This window comes from Grammomys surdaster, unplaced genomic scaffold, assembly GCF_004785775.1.
Source record: "Grammomys surdaster isolate TR1022 unplaced genomic scaffold, NIH_TR_1.0 136, whole genome shotgun sequence".
NCBI classification, from domain to species: Eukaryota; Metazoa; Chordata; class Mammalia; order Rodentia; family Muridae; genus Grammomys; species Grammomys surdaster.
This window is the reverse complement of record NW_021604594.1, coordinates 16,424,148-16,444,398: the sequence shown is the minus strand read 5'-3', so window position 1 is coordinate 16,444,398 and position 20,251 is coordinate 16,424,148. Positions and strand designations below refer to the sequence as shown.

The 20,251-nt window shown below is 38.6% G+C and overlaps 1 protein-coding gene across 3 annotated transcripts in view; it reads left to right on the top strand.

Moving 5' to 3' along the window:
• Window positions 1-20,251, top strand: part of B3galt1 (beta-1,3-galactosyltransferase 1) — a 241,205-nt gene that overhangs the window by 74,892 nt on the left and 146,062 nt on the right. For 2 of the 3 annotated variants that reach the window (XM_028762902.1, XM_028762904.1), the window contains exon 1: window positions 9,119-9,228. The exons of the other annotated variant lie outside the window; for it this stretch is intronic. The gene's annotated coding sequence lies outside the window, so the exon portion shown is untranslated. Of the gene's footprint in view, window positions 1-9,118; window positions 9,229-20,251 lie in introns of those variants that run through there. 3 annotated transcript variants of the gene reach the window in all.

Below are 20,251 nucleotides of genomic sequence, written 5' to 3'. Positions count from 1 at the left end.
GAAGGTTTGCAACAGGCAACCTATGGCTAGTAGAGCAAGGGCCCTGATGGTTACAATAGCAATCAACATCTACTTTAAAGGAAAAGTTTCACTTCCTATGAAGACGCCTATGCTGGTCACAAAGTTTCCTTTCTACATGAATAGTCAGAGTAATGAATCCTGGGTTTCCTAACATTAAAAGTAAGTTCAGTCTTGACCCTGATTTCCCCCCACAATGGTTGTCAAATGAGAGAGAAGTATTAAGAGATGACTTCTTTATGTCCCTTTGTTTTTACTGAAACAGATGGCCTTGTTCAAAAATTAATTAGTTACAATAAAAAAAAAACCACAGGCCTTTTTGATAAAAGCAAATAGCATTCATTTGGTCTGCCAGGCTATATTTTTCTTTGACTAAAATTGAGATAAGGGTTTAAATTTGGTATGAGGCTTCCCAGATAGTCATTTTGAAGACAGATGCTATTTAGCAAGCATCAATATACCCCATCAAGACTCTTTCTAGTCCCTTGTGAGAGCTTTAGTTTCTTAACACTGTACTGCATTTGGACCTTGTAACTCATGTGATAATTTTCAGCCATTTCAAATTATGCGTACCAAACTGTGGCATGCAAGTTACCAGCCCTAGTCATGATTGAGTTTTTAAGAAAGTGGGGCTTTTTTGAAATAATTTGAAAAGTAAACCTTATGCATCCATAACCCTGGGTCCTGCAATCCTTTTGATAAATTACAGAGATATACCTTATGAGTAATGTTGATTTGATCCAGTCCTGTCTTTACTTCCTAGTGATCCAAAAAACTCACCTCATTTGAACTCCTGCATGACATAACGTAGAATTCTTACTCAATCACCCCTGAGCAATGTTTATCTGCCAGAGTAGAAGAGACAGAACCTCATGCTGTATAATTAACCTGAGTCAGAGTCATTCCCGTTCCTGGAAAACATTATATGTTATCCTTGAATCATATTATTTTTCTTAGAATTTTCAGGGAAGCAATATTCTTCCATCTTTGATTTCCAGGAGAGTGGAGTTAAAATAACATGTATCAGTGTTGAAGAGTAAAGGGTGGCACTGCACAGGATAGATGGAGGAGTCATTGGTTTGTTTTATATCCTATGCATTTTTAATAAGCAAATTCCCATTTACAGGAATTAAACGTTACAGATATTGATTTCAGAGGGGTAATATATAATGTAAAAATAAAATTTGGTAACATTATATGGTATGTGTATTGAATATGACTAGAACCCTGGAAAGTGAATAATAAGGGCATTCCTGTTGAAATACTTCAGAAAATCAAATTCATTCCCTGAAGTGCATTGCAATAAAATTGAAACAATTTTACATGATTTACAGTACTCTAATTCAGACTTTTAAAGTGATTTGATGTCAAGAACAGGGGATTCTTTTTCCTGTGCTGTCAAATAATATAATGTTCTATAATGCCGTAGGAAAAGTTACAAAAGAGATATCAGAAAGCAGATGTGCTCCTATGCTTCTTGTAGTACAAGTGTGCCTTTTAGACATCCGTTACAGGAAAAAAATTGTCATATATTATGTAAATGAATCTGGCTTAAAGATTAGTTATGTGTAGGTTTTCTCACAAAATAAAGCAATGTCCTTTATCTTATTTCTGGAAACTATAGAATATCCTACTATTACTATATTCATGTCGACTCTCCAGGATATTAATGGGAAAATTACTCAGATATATTGAGTTCCACGAGTGTCAAATATTCTCCTAGGTACTCTTATATCCCCTTTTCATACTTTAGGACTCAAGGAAGTGACTATCTTTGTTTTTAAATTCCTAGTTGGAAGGAAGCAAAATTGAGACTCAGTAAGGCTTTATTAAGTTGGTGAATGTCTTGTAATGCAATGATGAAGATGTTAAAATGTGTTTTTTTTAAATCTCTCTCTTGCTGGGCACTGGTGGCACATGCCTTTAATCCTAGCACTTGGGAAGCATAGGCAGGGGGTTTCTGAGTTCGAGGCCAGCCTGGTCTACAGAGTGAGTTCCAGGACATCCAGAACTATACAGAGAAACCCTGTCTCGAAAAACCATTAAAAAAAGAATTTAAAAATTTTTAAAAACTCTCTCTCTCTCTCTCTCTCTCTCTCTCTCTCTCCCTCCCTCCCTCCCTCCCTCCCTCCCTCCCTCCCTCCCTCTTTCTCTCTCTCTCTCTCTCTCTCTCTCTCTCTGTGTGTGTGTGTGTGTACAAGTATATTAAGACAAACATGTAAAGCTCACAGAACAACTTTTGGTTCCCAGGGATGGAGTTCATGTCAAGACTGGTAGCTCAGTGGTGCTATTATTCACTGAATCATGTTGTTGACCTACTATCCCAGTTTGAAGCTGAGTAATCAAAGACATTGTCCTGACTGTTACATTAGACAATCAGAAAGTAGACTAAGAGGTGAAGGAGGAAAGATAATTTCCATGAATATCCATGAATCTTGTTTATGACATTCTGCCCCATGTATGTTAAGTGACAAATGTGGAAATCTGTCCTTGGAAACTTGTGTTTTGCATTATCCCCCTCTTTGGCAGTTGGTCCTGGTAGTTTAAGTTATCTTGAGGTAAAATTAGAAAGATTTGGACATTGCTAAAAGAACTCTTTGTTATCAGAATAGATGACATCTGCTGCTCAGCTAAGAGTCATTTTAGGATGGCATAAAATGATGCTACAGATATCATGAAGCTTTAGTAAGAAGGCAGGGTCACTTTTCCTCTACGTGACATCCTTTACTGTAAGCTGACCTAAAGCCAGAATGATTATAACATTGCAGGGGTAGATCATTCTAGAGAATAATATGTATAGAAGAAATGAAGGACCAAGAAAACAACTGAAATTCAAGAAAAAAAAAATCCTGAGCACTGAAATATTCCTACTGAGTCCCCGAAGGTAACCCTCATGTCTTTCTTTCCTACATCGCAATTGGGAATTCACAACTAGAAACTAGTAAGAGAGATGATGCTGTTTCTCTCTACCCTGCCAAATGTGACAGCCTGTCAAAATATTTGAAGTCATTACTGGGCTTTATTTTTAACAATTTTGGTTATAAAAATAATGCTGTTTCCTGAATAACACTCAGTGATGGGATAACATGCATAAGCGATAAAATGAAGAGGGCACTCAGCCACTGTTTCCCAGAGGTGAAGCATCCTTCCTCCTGCTCTGCCCAGATACAACCACAAGCACTTCTTTGTGTACATAGAGTCATGGTTCATGATCACTCATTATTCTCTAACCTACTTTTTTCTTTGAAAAAAAAAAGAAAAGAAAAAGAAAGCGTGCACCGCTCATTTAAAGATTTGGCATCTAAGAATCTTGAATGATTACACTAAGCTGGAATGACTTTAGACAGATACTTCTAAGCTCCAAATGGGATAAATCCAGATAAATTGATGTGGAATTATTGTGTTTTAATGTAAATGAACATGAAAGGCTTTAAGGGAAGGAGACAAGATAACGAAATTGATGCATTTAGACTAATTCTTCCGTTACATCCTTGGAATATCAACTAAGCTAATAAAGATCAGAATTAGCAATATCATTTCAAGTTAACCACAGTAGCTGACTCGTTTGCCATTACAAAGTATGATTAAGAAATAGTTTCTCAAAGATGGAAGTAAAGGGATGTCGCACTGTTAAGTACTACCTTTTCAGGAATAGAAAATGTTTTTTTTTTTAAAGTTGATTCCAATGTCATTACCAGAAAAGAAAATGAGACACATGCAGGCATGTGAAATGAGTGAGAAGAAAGATAAACAGACACATGATGTGTGTATGGGTTTGGGAGACAGAGATAGACCATAATTCTAAGGGTTTAATTTAATTGAAGCAAGAGCTAAAGCATTGCTTCTTGAGAATTCTAATGGTTTCAAATTTCAACCATTGATATAAAGGATTTTACAGAACAGGATGATTGACAAGGTAGTTGGGCTAAGATTCCAAAAAAGTGTCACAGTACTAACATGGGAACTACTAGACTATTTAACTCTTGCTTCAATTAAATTAGTTAAACATTACCTCTTAATCATAGCAGTCATATTCCAAGGGCTTGGTAACCACAGAGACAGGGAGAGGACATATTGCACTTTACAGACACAGAGATCTTTCATTATCACAAAAGCTTACATTGATGTCACTGAGGAGAGACCAGGGACCTATTCCATTAGACAGCACCTCCTAAACATCAGGAGACTGAAGATCTTCTGAAGTTAAAGACCATTCTTTGAGAAGAGGAAAAAACACAAAAGAAGCAATTATCAACTATGAGATCAATATACAGAAATTACTTTAACTGATACAAAAGATATCAGGCACAGAGACTTGAATCTTTGTGTTACTTTATCAAGCACTTGGACTTATCCTTGCACCCAGAAGAGACAGAAATAAAGATCTTAGCTATAGAAAGCAAAGAAACTTTTATCCTCCTAACTGGCATTAAAGTATGACTAAACCAACTCATGTAACTAAACAATTAAATCTGCCAAATTATAGAAATCTGAATTCTCTTATCATAAGTCTGAGCCTAATGCTTGGACTTGACTTCAGGTAAGACTTGACATCCAGCATGCTATTTGGAGAAAAAAAAAAAGATCTTTCTAAAGAAATAATATTTTATTTACTACTTCTCAACAGTCAACCAACAAAGGCAGATAAATCAAGAGTTGTCATTCTTCCTTTGTTTCAGCCTAACAGAGATCTGGTTTTCCCTTGTTGATGAGGGCACAGTAGAATGACAAATTTAGAGGATGAAGTCCCTAAGACACAGCTGGGCAGAGACGAGAATGGGGAACAGGATGAGGATGGACAGGGCATGTACCAAGTGGCAAGCACAGAGCTGACTTCAAAGTGTGTGTGGAGCATCCTTATGGTCTCTGTAATGGTTAATCTTGACTCTCAACTTAACAGGATGTGGAATCACCTTAGCAATTAGTCTCTGATAAGGATTATCTATATTAGGTTAACAGAGTTTGGAAGACCCACCCTCCATATGGCAAAATTCCATATATTCTATATTCCATAGGCTAGAGTCCTGGTGTTAATTAAAAGTAGAAAGCTGGTGAGACAAAGGCATGTGTTACTCTCCACTTCCTGACTGAGGGCACAATGTAACCAGCTGCCTCTTTTTCTTATCACTGTTATGGACTGTTCCACCCTGTACCATAAACAAAATGAACTCATCCTTCCTTAAGTTATTCTCTGTCCAGTCAAAGCATTGAGACAAGTAACTAACACAGCCTCTGGGGAATAATATTGAAGGGCAAGATGCAAAGAGGGGAAGTTCTTACATAAATGAGTGTTGCAGAGCACACCCTCCAAGGTTAACCTCATCTACCCAGTTCCTCACACATTACCAGAGTCTGCTAGCTTTTACCACAAGAAATCCACATTTGCTTCCCTTGGACCTGACCATATTGATTTACTGTGGCAAAAATGAAATCACATCATGTTCATGCACCATTTGACTATAGGGATACATTTAGAGATGCATTGCTAGAAAATCCTATGAGTGTGTGAACAACAAACGGCATCTTACACAAAGTTAGATGCCATAGCCTATTGTTCCTAGGCTGCAAACCTATACGGCATGGTACCATTCTTAATACTGTGAACACCTATAGGATAGTGGCATCGTGTATGTCTATAGACAAAAAGAATAGGAAAAATACATTGTAAAGGGTACAAAAAGTAGCATACACAGAAGTTGCTGCGGCATCAGTGAGGGATTGGGAGGCTATAGGGTCCAGGACATTACCGCACATTGCTATAGATTTGACAAACCCTGGGTAATTGACTATACATATACTTATACATATATGAGTAAATTAACCTTAGCTTACTCTAAATTTTACTTTATAAATACTTTAGTTTTGTTCTACTCTTTGGCTCTTTTATAGTAGCAATTAATTTTTAAAATCCTATGTATTTTTTTTATTTTAAAATTTGTTATTGCTTTTTTAAATGTTTGACAGAACCTTGGATATTAGTATCCTGAGGAGCAGAGGTTTGCACAAGATCAGGCTCACTTGCATCACTGTGTCCCACCTCATGTCTGCTCTCACTGGAAGGTCTTCAGGTCCAGTACAATGGGGAAGCTGGTCCCCTCAGTACTTTCTACTTTCAGCCCCCACCCCAAGACTTTTGAACAGGTATCTCTAGACAGAAATGTTCTCCCATAATTAGTATATCCTCACATTTAATAAAATCCTTCAGCTGACTTTATAAGGACACACTCATAGACTCTTACTTTTTCATTAGGTAATGAAGACTGAATGATTCAAGTCACCCAGAGGTAAAGGTACATTGTGTATCATGGTGGAGTCATAGTTGTGTTACCACCATGCATACAAATAGGTTTTTTTGGCTATGACTGCCATGATGATGTATGTGGTGTTTCCTATATGCCTTCCTCCGTTTGTTTTAGGATTGTTGTTTTTAGGATGTTGATTAACAGATTCTGTCACACTATTCTCATATTTCAGGACCACGATTGTGTAGGAAATACCTGATGTGGGAGAAATATCCAACACTGACTTTCCAGCTTCACTATCTTAGTTGTTCCTGATATTTTATACAGGGAAAATATGATATGGTTTCTGTCTTGGTTACAGTTTCCATTCCTGTGAAGAAACACCATGACAAAGACAACTCATATAAAGGACATTTAATTGCAGTTGGCTTACAGGTTCTGAGATTCAGTCCATTCTCATCATGGTAGGAAGCAGGGCAGTGTCCAGTCCAGCATGGTGCTGGAGGAGCTAAGAGTTCTACATTTTGTTCTGAAGGCAAACAGGAGAAGACTGGCTTCCAGGTAGCTAGGAGGAGTGTCTCAAAGCCCACTCCCGCTTCCACTAACATGGCCATACCTACTCCAACAGGCCAAACCTCCTAATAGTGCCACTCCCTGGGCCAAGCACATTCAAACCACCACAGTCTCTTCCTGGAAAGATTAGCAGTGGGTAATTTATATTTAAGGTCCATGATGAAGAAAACACAATGAGATTGAATCAAGTACAAGAGAAAATGAGGCAGTCAGGAGACAGAATAATGACGAAATGTTTGAGGCTGCTTCCAGAATGACTGAGCATAATGCTTAACAGAGTACTTTCTAAGTAGAATGCTCTTACTATAGATTGATAAAATATAATAAAATCATACATAAACCAATGAATCATTTGTGTAGATGATTCTATGTGTCATACATCCCTTTATACTGTTATATCATGAGGTGTTAGGAATTTCTTAGTTCCATTTTAAATTTAAGAAATCACTATTGGATATGTGATTTGTTATTGTCTGAACCACAGTCCTACAGGAGAACATGAATGCATGTTCTCAACCTTTATCATGACAATTCATGCTCTTCTGCCTTGTTATTTCCCCTTGTTCCCTTGGCTTGATCTACCTATTATTCTGTGTTACTATGAGGAAGTACAAATAGCCCATGGAAAGAAGTGTGGGAAGAGAGTAAGTTTCTGAGCCCACAAACCATCAGAGCTTCTACACACTTCTCCGTCATGGGACTAGCCCCTCTTGAAAGGAGATTCCCCATGTCCCCAAAGAGATACCTAAGCTGATGGAACCTGGAACTGAGACAAAGTGCTCTCTCTTCAACCTTGCCAGATTCCAGATTCACAAACAGGGCACATTTTTTTTTTTTATATTTAGACCACTACTACATTTTGAGGTGGTTTAATATGTAGCAGTAAGTAATGGACACATACATACTTTCCACTTTCATTAGCTGTCAGTTGCTTACAATATTTTATAGTTTTATTGTACCAAAGTTTACAAGCCAAGCCTTAGTCCCACTGGACTAAAATGATGACGAATTCCTTCCTGCAGTGTGTGTCAAAGTACTCAGCGTCTGGCCTTTGCTGTCTTCTAGAGGCAGCCCACATTGCTCGACTTGTGCCTTGAGAGACCAGAGAGATGGCATGGGACTCCTGCCATACATCACATCTCCCTGACTTTGCTACTTCACTTTCCTCTTTCATGTACAAGAGGAAACATGGAAGGCCACATGCTTAACAGCATGAACCCTGCCGTGACATTTCATCTCCCTTGACTTAGAAGCTAAACTTAACTACCTGTCCTGGAGTTTAAGATATGGACATATTTGTGGAAAAGTCTTCTCCTCCCACAACTAGAATCAATTATATCTGTATTACAGTTGGTGTAAGGTAATATTAAAATTGGTTGATATTATGTAGAGAGTCATCATTTTTCATTTTCTGTACTTGTTTCAGACATTACTTTTGGGGGACAGGACAGCTTCCTTTGTACCCAGACTCTATTTTTACACTTTACATCTTCAGAATTTGTTACACTGATGAATTTTCTCACCATCCCATACTCTGTCCCTGTTCTACACTAGACCTAAGATGTAACCGCTTTCGTTTCCTCCATTGCTACATTGTAGCTAATGCAGTCAACCAAATACAATAAAAAAAACTCAGCACAGAGCTATAGTTTATGACAATAGTGAGGAGACAGAGAGAATATACCTAACAAGAACAATACAAAGTCGCCCTTAGCCGCTCTGGTGGAGGACAGTGCTGCTCACTCAGGTAAACCTTTCCCCACCACCCATGGCTCTGGACCAAGTGAAGTCTGCCATTGTCGCTTGTAAATAGGCAGTGCCTTGTTTCCAGCTTAACCTTGCCAACAGAATGCTCATTTCTGTCCCTTGCTTCGCGTGTTTCCTCACTCACCGGAGTCTACAAGAGGGAGAGAGAGGGAGATTTATCCCCAGACCAGTATGAAAAATACCACCTCCTTTGTCTATCCTCCAATGAAAGTAGAAAAGGAAATTTCCCCTTCAGTTATATAAACATAAAGAAAATTATTTATGTAACTGTGGTTTTAGCGAATTTTGTAAATTCAAGGGACTGAGACATTGGGACAAACTTTTTCTTCTATTACCGTTTTGTCCCCCCCCCCATAGTTCAAAAAGTAGAGGTTGCTGCTAATCAAAAGGACAAAGGGCAAAGTACCTGGTAATGTGTGCTTAAGAAACAAAATAAAAGGGCGTTCATGCCAAAAGCTGGCCTTGGCAGGAGAGCAGCCTGTTGCCAAAGCCAGGGAGAATAAAAAACGAGGTGCCATCCAGAGTCTACAGGCAAGCTTCAGCCTTTCCAAGGAAAATTAAAAACGAATAACCAGATTACACACTCTGAGTTCTGCTCCCTGTGGACTTCTGTTGAATTCCGGATGAGGTGAGAAAGGGGGAGGCGGGAAGCTTGGCTCACACAATAGACAAACAGCCACAGGTGTGGTATAAGCCTTATTCCTATCTCAGCCTTAGGGCTCTGGAAGTCACGTTGCTTTTGTATACGCTGAAACTATGTTAATATTTGTACAGTTAGATATATTCTGTTCTGATAGAAAATTCGAGTAGGGCAAAAGTAGGAATAATTTTAAAATGCTAGAAAAAGCCACAGCATCAAGTAGCACTAAAGCCACAGGGATCTCCGACACCATGATGCTACACAGAGCAGCTGGCAGCCACACACCATGTGGTAGTAAGTGGTTTTCACATATCATTTCAACTTAGTTAAACCCCACAGCAAGAAACAAGAATGTTTCCTTCATTTCCTAGGATGCGAACCTGGCTCAGGAGCCCAGCAAAATTCAGCTGCCATTCTACCTCTGTAATATGCTAAGATCCAGTTGGCTCACTTAGGAAAGGAGAAAAATATGTCCACCATTTCTTTGATTAAATAAGGTGATAAGGAGAACTTCTTATCATAGCACTATGTATCACCATAGAATATGCTCAGTAATAACAAATGCTTGAATGTATATTTGTGTATACAATATATATATGCACATATATATGAATATATATGTGTCTGTGTGTATTAAATATAATACATATGTAATATGTGCTTAAGAAACAAACTAAAAGGGCATCCATGACAGAAGCTAGCCTCAGCCCTAGAGCACCATGTTTCCAAATGTATATGTAATGTGTTTTCTATTAAGGAGACTTGATTCTGCAAGCAAGATATGGCAGCAAAACATTATTTATTAGAATAAAGGGAGCATGCTAATGGGGGCTTATATATTCCAAAGAAAATAGTTTACCCCTCCCCCGGGTACTAAGAGCAGACTTGTTGTTCAAAAAAAAAAAACAAACATTACTTGCTAGTATTTTTATTAATGAAACAGAAAAATAACTCAACTTGCATTGTGTTCTTTGATGAGTTTAACTTGCTTACAGTTTATGGCTTAGATATTTAGAGTCCTAGAATAGACCCACTAGGGTATTAAGACAGGAAACTTCTGGTTAGAAAGAGCACAAGGGAAAGTTGAATTCGATTTTTTTTTTAAAGATGAAGAAAGCAAGGCTTTTAAGGGATCAAATTCCTGCCTAAGTTCTAAAGCTAGCAGTGAGAGAGGAACTGGGCTGGGGAAGTTTCTGTGAAGAGGTTACTCTGCCTTTCTCTTGGGGCATGCTGTGCTTCTTGGAGTCTTATCTGGGGCTCCTCCTCATGGACAAACCTGACCAGTTGGCTACAAAAATAACATGTTAAAAACAATGCAGCGTTCACCATACTGGAGTTTCAAGCGCATCTCTGGTTTCCATTTGTTTTAGGAACTTGAAGTGTCTTTTTGTTGACATTTTAAGTCTATTTAACCTGATCATCATTTCTTCCTGTCTCTCCTTTATTCCACACCCAATCAAATCAGCCAGCTAACTACTGAAAAATGCTCCATTTGAATCTGCCACTCTGGTCTAAGCTGCAGCATCTTTTGACTTAAGCCAATAGCATCACACCTGGTCTCCTCACTTCATTTTGTCTCTAAGGACAACGATGACAACGATCTCTTTTAACAGACCTGTGCAAAGCATCCCAGTGTTTCCCATGGGATTCAGAATAATATCCAGGTGACTTGCCCTGACCTCAGTGCCCTATGTGATGTGGTCCCTGAATCCCTCATTAAAGTCACCTTTGACTTATCATCCCCTTGGTCCTCCTCTCCACTCAACTCGACTTTATTCTGCTCCTTGAAGGCTTCCAGTTCATTCACATCCTACAGCCTTAATCAGTAATTCCACTTGGAATATTATCCTACCAATGACTCCCAAATCAAATTACATCTTGTCAGTCATAGGTCAACTTATATGTCACCTTCTCAAATATATTTTTTCAAACCACCTAGTCTGTACAAGGCCCCAAGTCAGAGGCTATTAAATCACTGTCTTATTTTCAATGTAGCATGTAACACCTGTAGGTCTTATTTCCTTTGACCTATGATAGAAATCCCAGTTCCAGTGTCAATGCATAATACTAGCACATGTTAAATAAATATACGTGTAAAGAAAGAGAGGGTTAAAGACAATAGAGGTTACAGATGTGGTCCTCTGAGTTGAGGAAAATACATTAAAACTGATATGAGAAACATACCTGCTATACCAACTATGATTCTGATTTAAGGGCTAATGTGATGTTGCCCTTATGTATTTTTCCCAAAGTAGACATTAAATTATAATTTCCAAATAGCAGGATATTGCTCAGTCTCAAAAGCACAAACCATAAGGAATAACTTTCACCATCACATAGGACACCATTCCTTCAGGTGTGTAATGTACATTTATTAGTCTTAGTGTGTTCAATTTATTTTTATGTACATGATTTTCATCCCTCACTCTTTAAACCTTCCAGAAGGATTTATTCCCCCCCTCCTTCCCCCCTCCCTGTCTCTGCAATATTCCTTTTTATTGGATATTTTATTTATTTACATTTCGAATGTCATCCCATTTTTCGGTTTCCCCTCCAGAAACCCCCTATCCCAACCTCCCTCCCCCTGCTTCTAAGAGGGTGCTCACCTACCCACCCACCCACTCCCACCTCCCTGCCCTGGCATTCCCCTCTACTTGGGCATCTAGCCTTGTCAGGACCAATTTCCCTTCCTCCTGTTGATATCCATATGCAGGTGGAGCCATGGGTCCCTCCATGTGTACTCTTTGGTTGTTGGTTTAGTTCCTGGGAGCTATGGGGATCTGATTGGTTAATATTGTTGTTCTTATTATGGGGTTGCAAACCCCTTCAGCTCCTTCAATCTTTTCTCTAACTCCTCCATTGGGGACCCTGTGCTCTGTCCAAAGGTTGCTTGTAAGGATCTGCTTCTGTATTTGTCTGGCTCTGACAGAGCCACTCATGAGACAGCTATATCAGGCATCTGTCAGCAAGGACTCCTTGGCATCTGCAATAGTTTCTGGGTTTGGGGTGTGTATGTGCACAAGATGGCACAGACTCTGGATAGCCTTTCCTTTAGTCTCTGCTCCAAAATTTGTCACCATATTTCTTACCTTGAGTATTTTATTCCTCCTTCTGAGAAGGATTGAAGCATCCACACTTTAGTCTTCTTTCTTGAGCTGCATGTGGTCTATGAATTGTACCTAGGGTATTCCGAGTTTGGGGGCTAATATCCACTGATCAGTAAGTGCATATCATGTGTGTTCTTTTGTGACTGGCTTACCTCACTCAGGATGATATTTTCAAGTTCCATCAATTTGCCTGCTATTTTCATTAAGTCATTGTTTTTAATAGCTGAGTAATACTCCATTGTGTAGATGTATCACATTTTCTGTATCCATTCCTCTGCTGAAGAACATCTGGGTTCTTTCCAGCTTCTGGCTATTATAAATAAGGTTGCTATGAACATAGTGGAGCATGTGTCCTTGTTATATGTTGGAGCATATTTTGGGCATATGTTCAGGAATGGAATAGCTGGGTCCTCAGGTAATACTATATCCAATTTTCTGAGGAAACACAAGACCACTTTCCAGAGTGGTTTTACCAGCTTACAATTCCACCAACAATTGAGGAGTGTTCCTCTTTCTCCCCATCCTGGCCAGTATCTACTGACAGCTGAGATTTTGATCTTAGCCATTCTGACTGATGTGAGGTGGAATCTCAGGGTTGTTTTGATTTGTATTTCCCTGATCACTAAGGATGCTAAAGATTTCTTTAGGTGCTTCTTGGCCATTTGAGTTTCCTCAGTTGAGAATTCTTTGTTTAGCTTTGTACCCCATTTTTAATAGGGCTATTTTGTTCTCTGGAGTCTAACTTCTTAAGTTCTTTGTATATATATTGGATATTAGACCTCTATTGGATGTATGGTTGGTAAAGATCTTTTCCCAAGCTCTTGGTTGCCATTTTGTCCTATTGACAGTGTCCTTTAATTTGCAGAAGCTTTGCAATTTTATGAGGTCCCATTTGTCAATTCTTGATCTTAGAGTATGAGCCATTGGTGTTCTGTTCTAGAAACTTTCTCCTGTGCTCATGTGTTTGAGACTATTTCCTACTTTCTCTTCTATTAGTTTTATGTAGAGGTCCTTGATCCACTTGAACTTGAACTTTGTACAAGGAGATAAGAATGGATTGATTTGCATTTTTCTACATGCTGACCTCCAATTGAACCAACACCATATGTTGAAAATGCTGTCTTTTTTCCACTGGATGGTTTTAGTTCCTTTGTCAAAGATCAAGTGACCATATGTGTGGGGGTTCACTTCTGGGTCTTCAATTCTGTGCCATTGATCTTCCTGCCTGTCTCTGTACCAATATCATGGAGTTTTTATCACTATTGCTCTGTAGAACAGCTTGAGATCAGGGATGGTGTTTCCCCCAGAAGTTCTTTTATTGTTGAATCTGTAGATTACTTTCGGCAAGATTTTTACTATATTATTCCTGACAATCCATGAGCATGGAAGATCTTTCCATTTTCTGAGATCTTCTTCGATTTCTTTCTTCAGAAACTTGAAGCTCTTGTCATACAGACCTTTCTCTTGCTTGGAGTCACACCAAGGTGTTTTTATTATTTATAACTATTGGGAAAGTTGTTGTTTCCATAATTTCTTTCTCAGCCTGTTTATCCTTTGAGTAGAGGAAGGCTACTGATTTGTTTGAAGTAATTTCATATCCAACCACCTTGCTGAAGTTGTTTATCAGGTTTAGGCACTCTCTGGTGGAATTTTTGGGGTCACTTAAGTATGCTATCATATCATCTGCAAATAGTGATAGTTTGACTTCTTCCTTTTCTATTTGTATCCCTTTACCTCCTTTTGTTGTCTAATTGCTCTGACTAGGACTTTGAGTACTATATTGAATACTCAGTATAGAAGGGAGAGAGTGGGCAGCCTTGTCTAGTCACTGATTTTAGTGGGATTTCTTCAAGTTTCTCTCCATTTTGTTTGATGTTGACTACTGTGTTGCTGTATATTGCTTTTTCTATGTCTAGGTATGGGCCTTGAATTCCTGTTCTTTCCAAGACTTTTACCATGAAGGGATGTTGAATTTTGTCAAATGCTTTCTCAGCATTTAGTGAGATGATCATGTGGGGTTTTTTCCCTTTGAGTTTGTTTATATAGTGGATTACATTGATGGATTTCTTAATATTGAACCATCCCTGCATCCCTAGGATAAGGGCTACTTGATCACGATGGATAATCATTTTGATGTGTTCTTGGATTTGGTTTGTGAGAATTTTATTGAGTATTTTTGCATCGATATTTATAAACAAAACTGGTCTGAAGTTCTATTTCTCTGTTGGGTCTTTGTGGGCTTTAGGTATGAGGGTAATTGCTGCTTTCTAGAATGAATTGGGTAGTGTTTCTTCTGTTTCTATTTTGTGGAATAGTTTGAAGAGAATTGGTATTAGGTCTTCTTTGAAGGTCTGATAGAATTCTGCAATAAAACCTTCTGATCCTGAGCATTTTTTGATTATTTTCAAATCCTAATCCAAGCGTCTTAAAAGGTAGCATTAGGAAAACAAACCATAGCTAAATAAGTATGCTTTACAAACTTGAATTTGCCACCTCTATATAACTTTTCTTTTTATCTAAATGAAAGGCCTTAAAACTGCAGGATTAGTAACCACAGTGGCTGCCTAATAACTTCTAAAGAACAAACTCATATGTGATAAATCCTGGGAGAAGAAACGAGAACAAACATGATGTGGACTCCAGTGAGTGTACCCTCCTGCAAGGGGCATTACACACAACACACTGAGCTTCCCAGCAGACAGGGATGCCTCCCTCACAGCCAGATACCAGCCTTGGGAGAGCAAGGTCAGGATTGCCTCTAAGAAGCCCAATCCCCAGATGCTCCATACTTGATGAAATGTATATTGCTTCTTCAGACTTACATCCTCTCCCACCTCTCCTCCTCCTCCTCCTCATTCACCTAATTAGCTCACCATATTGAACTAAATTTCTAGCAAATTGTATTACTCTGTGCATCCTTTAGAGAGCTTGGACATGGGACAAGGTTTGTTCCTTCATCTTCTAAATAACAACATGAGTTGCCAGTGAGCTTCTCTGAGCTATGAGGAAGACAACCTGGAGTGAGGAAAGGGGTTATCTCCATCAGACTCAGGAAACAGTCTTGTCTCCTCTCTAATAGCAGAGATTGGGCATCAGTGTCTTTGAAGTTAATCTTTGCTTTCATGGGTGTATTTAGTTTCTCTCCTATCAGACAAAAGGCTCAGACAGAAAAGTCAGTGATGCTTTTGAGCAGAAATGCCCATCTGAAAATATCTGATGAGTGCTCACTGGAGGAGTTCATACAAACTCGGGAGATGCACATGTGACAATTACTGTTGCTTGATATCAGGGGAGAAATGTGAAGATATGTTCTCAGAGTATTAGTAACAATGCAGGGTGAGTTATGCTGTCTACTGCTGCTTTCTAAAGGCTAGGACCAACCAAATCATTTCAGGGCTCATTAAATGATTAAGTTCAATACTAAGTTTGATACAGGAACACGTACAAACTCTAGGATGGATATGTGAATAACAACTGTGTTAAAATTTTCTTATAGAGGGGAAAGTTATTTGCAATGGGAGATGAAAATTCATTAAAATTATAGTTATTTTTTGAAATGTATAATAATATTATAGTATGTTTAGAAAATATGTGCAGAAACACATAATTCTACTATCCTTTCAAGACTATTGTTTGTTTTATATCTTAAGTGTGTGTCCACATGTGTATACTTTATGTAGTTGGATTTATATTGCTATGTAGAGAGTATTTCTTTTACTTTTCTAGCTTAGTTATAGAATGTATTCTCCATTGTTGTCATAATTATTCCATGATTATGTTTTTCCTTTGCAACAAAATATCCTATCAGGTTACTGTCTCTTAAATTATGAGAAAGAGATCTTGCTATATTATTCAGACTAATGTAAAACTTCTAGGCACTAGTAAGCTTCTTGCCTCAGTTTCCCTAGTTGCTGAGATGGCAAGTGAATGTCAAGACTCCAGTTCTGCTAGCATGATTTATTTACTATCCTTGCTAATGAGTGATATTTAAGTTTCTTTTTATATTACAATTAGTTTCTGAAATGGACATTTTTAATTAAGATTCTCTGCCCTTCATTTGGTTTCTATATTAAGGTAACTATACAAAAATAGAATTCTTAAATCTATGCCTGAATAGTTTTATAATTCTTGGTATTTTTTTGGCCAATGTATTATTCAAAGGTCATAATTAATTCTTTTCCAGTCATAGATGAGGATATTAGATTCACCTTAATTTCACAATTTTCATCAAAGTATATTTATCTTCTTTGCAATATGAAGGAAAAAGTGCTCTTCCTCCTGTGTTTATTTTTATTTCTATGATTATTGGTGATATTGCTCTAGCATCATAGGGAATGATCATGTGTCCTTTTTTTATTGTCTGATATAATCTTTCCAATAACTTTTCCTGGCTTAGGCCTTTTCATTATAAAATCAGGTACAGGCCTATGTGTGGAAATGCAGAGGATACCTATTTGTTTCATTGTGGGCAAAGCAAAATATGAAACCACAGAGCACATGGAACAGATCACAAGAAGAGCAGAAGCTTCCTCAATCAGACCTAAGGGTCATTTCTTGTGAGCTCTATGTCAGATCTGTCCTAATTTTCCATGACACAGGTGACATAGACATGTGTTAGTCTTTATACATATGTTGAATGTGTTCTTAATAAGCATTGCCTTACAACATCAATGCTGATGTTTGCAGTCAATTGGATTTTGGTGTGAGAGAGAAAAATAATACCTTTAATGGCCTGTAGCTAGGTTTGTGGCTGAGATCCTTATACCAAAAGAGATTAATCAAAGACTGACAGGTAAATTCACTCACTGTAAGATCCAGGTGATGTAAGAGCCTTCAGAAAAGGAAGCCCAAAGAAGTGGCACCATTGTGCTGTTTTTAGACCAGTTTATGGAGAGAGAACAAAGGGACAGTCTGCTGCTAACAGACTGGAGTATCCCATAGACCTATTTGCTCAGATGCTTCATGACCTTCCTTCTTGACACAAGATCAGACAGCAACACTTAAGGATCCCCAGAAAAGAAGAGAAGAGCTGAGAGAGAGGTCTCCCAAGATTTTTGCGAGAGAACAAGGGTAGGAGACCAGAGAATCCCACTCAGGGCCAATGTGTAATTTGGGGTTAGAATGCTCTGCATCCCATCAATAACACGTGAGGAACTCTCGTTTATAAGTTAGGAATGTTACACTAGCAGGTAAATATTTCATTAATATTTCTCTTCAGAAGTACCTAAATGGCAAAATCAGTTTTGACTTGTTTCCTTGGCTTTAAGGTTTGATGTAAGCTGTCATTACCTCCTTAGTATTTTTCTGTAAAGGGTATGTTATAGAGACACCGATATAAGCTGACATGTCAGTCACCTGGCTGCCTCACCTATGCCATGGCAAAGCCATGGCAAAAACAGAGACTGTCCTCTATTCATAGGTGAATGATATAGCATGGTACCAAACTGCCAACGAACACTTACTTTAGAATAACAATGAAGGGATAAACAATGGTCATGTCATCAATCCTAGCATTCAGGAGGCAGAGACAGATCAGCTCTGTGGGTTCAATGGTACCCTGGTCTACAAGTTCCAAAACAGGCAGGGCTATATAGAAAGACATAGTCTGGGGGGGGGGGGGGGGGGAGGGGAGGGGGAGGGGAAGGGAGAGGGAGAGAGAGAGGGAGAACAATAACTACAACAACAAAAATTTAGCAGAGACATATAGCTTACAAGACATACATAAAATGGATTTCAGTTCAGAGTTCACCAGAAAGAAAATGACTCAATGCTTGCATAGATACCAAGGAAGGATTCTAGAGAAAGAACATGTCACCCAGTTGATTCATTTTCTCACTCCTCCAGTGAGTCATCGAGTTACAAATGCAACGCAGCTGAAGCAGGAGCATAGTTTTAGAGATGATGTAAAGAACTGTGGCATTATTCAAATTTCTTCAAAGAGAAAATTTACCATCCTTGTAAAAACTATTAAATATTTGTCTTAAAATATTGAGGGAAGAATCTATATGGGTTTTTTCTAAAAGCAGATCCTTTCCCTTGGTGCAAGAAAATTGCAGTATATTACTGTTTGCCGTGTTGTTTGTTTTGTACTCTGGGAGAATAAACCTGGAGTTCCAGCAGGTTCTGTGGGTGCTCACATCCTGAGCTGCACTCCCAGCTCTACGATACTGTCCTAGAAATTGCCCTAAGTGAGAAAACATCACCTACTTGTAAAATGTACTGAGAACGTCAACATGAGCTATCATCTATCTCTCTCTTGCTCTCTCTCTCTCTCTCTCTCTCTCTCTCTCTCTCTCTCTCTCTCTCTCCTCCCCCCTCTCTCCTGCTCTCTCTCAGTCTCAATCTCTCCCTCTCTGAACCTCTCGTTCTGTCTCTCTAGTAAAAACTGTCATGGGGATGTTATTCATCACTGAAAGGATGCTCTGCTACAGCCAATTTAGTTTATGGACCACAGCAAATACATAGTTACAGACAATTTATTTAATGCATCTAGGAAGTTTTGGTATATAACTGCAGCTTGTACTTGTATTAAGAGGAGCTGAGGACAGTGGACGAGAATTCAGCAGGCTTTATCCAGAGATGTGAGCATTTATCAACCATGTTCCCTTTGCTTTTAATCATGTCCTGTTATGGAAAGCTCACCTCATACATAAACATGGGCAGGAGCAGACAATAATCGTATCACCTAGAGTTCTTTCCTATCAGAGAAAATCATGTGTGCTTTAGGAGCGCCAGAGAAGTGCCATGGTTTCTGGATGTTCAAACTTCGAGAGCAAGAACCCAATGTGAAAGTGAAGAAAGGAAATGCACAAAACAAGAAAGATCCAACTCTGTGGAGAAGAAAGTCAGGTAGATCTCAGCAGGCTCACTATGGCTGACCCATTCGAGGGACTAACAGCTGCTTCCGGCTCTGGGCACATGTTGGCCATTAAGCAGCAGAAGCTGTCTACCCTGATAGGACCAGTCCCGCATTAGATAAAACCCAGTCCAATGGGAAAGTAAAAGTTAAAAGAGGCAGGGACAGGCATCTCCTTGTTGGAGAAGTCATCTTCAGGGGAAGGCTCATTTGCCAGCAACCTTGTCCTAGTGATCAATCTTATGTTTGTATCCATTCCTATTGTTACCTTTCCAAGAATCCCCCCCTTGGCTAAAGTGCTGTCTCAATTGCTTTTGTTCTAGAGAATCTGTTTTGTGTAAAGAGGATAAAGGACTCAGCTAATTAGTTTTCTAAAGTGATAATTGTGGAGCCTGTTGCTGTTTATTTAGAATCTGTGTCTAATGATCACAGCCTTCCATCCGGGCTGTCTCAACGCTCTGCAATGTAAATATAAATCCCATTTGTAGTCAAGCATTTCCTGTGCAGATCCTGTGCACTTAACGAATCTATGCATATATTAGAGACTGATTTTTCTTTCTGCTGATTGGATGTCACAAGACTGTGGGTTATATAAATAGCTTCTCTTCTCAAATAAAACAAAGAGTTGAAAACTGCCCCAGGAGAAACTCTTAATATCTTTGACCTGGAATTGACCACAGTTTTCAGCATTCCAGATGTACTTAATAAGTAGAGAATATCAGATATTCAACAATCCACATTCCTTTTAATTTTCTTTTAATTAACTTTCTGTGTCATTTAATGAAGATTCCAGTTTTTAATAATCACACAGAGTTCATGACTCCTGGAAGTCCTTGGCGGTGTGGAGCTAGAATTTTACATGATAATTGGTTACTTAAAATGCAGTCATAGAGGACACAAGTAGAAACTGATGAGTCTGATTTAGTTTGGTCTTGGATAATTTGTTGTTCCTCTGCCCAGGACTGCGGTGCTTGAGGGCAGAGACATTCAACGTTTCACAATACCAAGAATACCAAGTCGTAAATGCTGAAATTCCTTAGTCAAGTTG